Genomic DNA, 1,589 nt, shown 5'->3' on the forward strand with positions numbered 1-1,589 from the left:
TTTTTGTTTGTTGTTATAGTAATTATTGTGGGCTTTGAGCAGGAAACCTTTGGTTTGTAACACCAGGCCTATGCCATAAAATTTACTTAGAAGATAAGGATCACCAGAGCCAAATCTGGGGGGGTCGTAAAGTATATTGGGACATGTCCTCTGAATAACCTCCAAGTCAGAGCATAACTACATACAATGAAATATCGAGAACATGTATATGTATTGTGAGAGGGTCCAATATGAATGTATATTTAGATTGCCCATGTTGTATCCTTTTGTTGGGTACCGAACATGTCCAGCTGGTGTATTACTCCCCTGAGAGATGAGAATGGCTACTTTCCAAAATAGATAAAGCAAGTATGTTTGGTATATGAAGATTCACAAAGATATGAGGAATATGATCATATCCAAATTCTAATGGTATATTGTAAATGGCTTGTTTTGGGAAGACTACTGGGAAGAAAAATCCAGGCTGGGAATATGTATTAATTGGGAAAACACTGGGGACGACTGACATGCAAAAGGATTTAGGAGTTTTAGTTAACAACAGTAAATTTACCTGTAGCGACCAATGTCTGGCAGCTGCTGCTAAGGCAAATACAATCATGGGGTGCATCAAAAGGGGCATAGATGTGTAAAACAAGGAAATAATTCTACCACTGTACAAGTCACTAGTCAGACCACAGATGGAATACTGTGTACAGTACTGGGCACCAGTGTGCAAGAAAGATATAGTGGAGCTAGAGAGGGTTCAAAAACGGGCAACCAGAGTAATAAGGGGAATGGGAGGACTACAATACCCAGAAAGATTATCAGAATTAGGGTTATTTAGTTTGGAAAAAAGACGGCTTAGGGGGGGCTTAATAACTATGTATAAATATATAAGGGGGCAGTACAGAGATCACTCCCAGGACCTATTTATACCCAGGACTGTATCTATAACAAGGGGACATCCTCTACGGCTGGAGGAAAGAAGGTTTCTACACCAGCACAGACGGGGGTTCTTTACAGTAAGAGCGGTGAGATTATGGAACTCTCTGCCAGAGGAAGATATAGTGGAGCTGGAGAGGGTTCAAAGACGGGCAACCAGAGTAATAAGGGGAATGGGAGGACTACAGTACCCAGAAAGATTATCAGAATTAGGGTTATTTAGTTTGGAAAAAAGACGGCTTAGGGGGGATTTAATAACTATGTATAAATATATAAGGGGACAGTACAGAGATCACTCCCAGGACCTATTTATACCCAGGACTGTATCTATAACAAGGGGACATCCTCTACGGTTGGAGGAAAGAAGGTTTCTACACCAGCACAGACGGGGGTTCTTTACAGTAAGAGCGGTGAGATTATGGAACTCTCTGCCAGAGGAAGTGGTTATGGCAAACTCAATAAAAGAGTTCAAAAGGAGCCTGGACGTGTTTCTTGAAAGCAATAATATTACAAGTTATGGATATTAGATTAATAGGGACAGAACGTTGATCCAGGGATTTATTCTGATTGCCATATTTGGAGTCGGGAAGGAATTTTCCCCCTGGTATGGGGCAATTGGCATCTGCTTCATAAGGGTTTTTTTGCCTTCCTCTGGATCAACACAGTAG

Source organism: Sceloporus occidentalis, unplaced genomic scaffold, assembly GCF_023333645.1.
Source record: "Sceloporus occidentalis isolate IW3139 unplaced genomic scaffold, rSceOcc1.0.p SCAF_70, whole genome shotgun sequence".
NCBI lineage: Eukaryota > Metazoa > Chordata > Lepidosauria > Squamata > Phrynosomatidae > Sceloporus > Sceloporus occidentalis.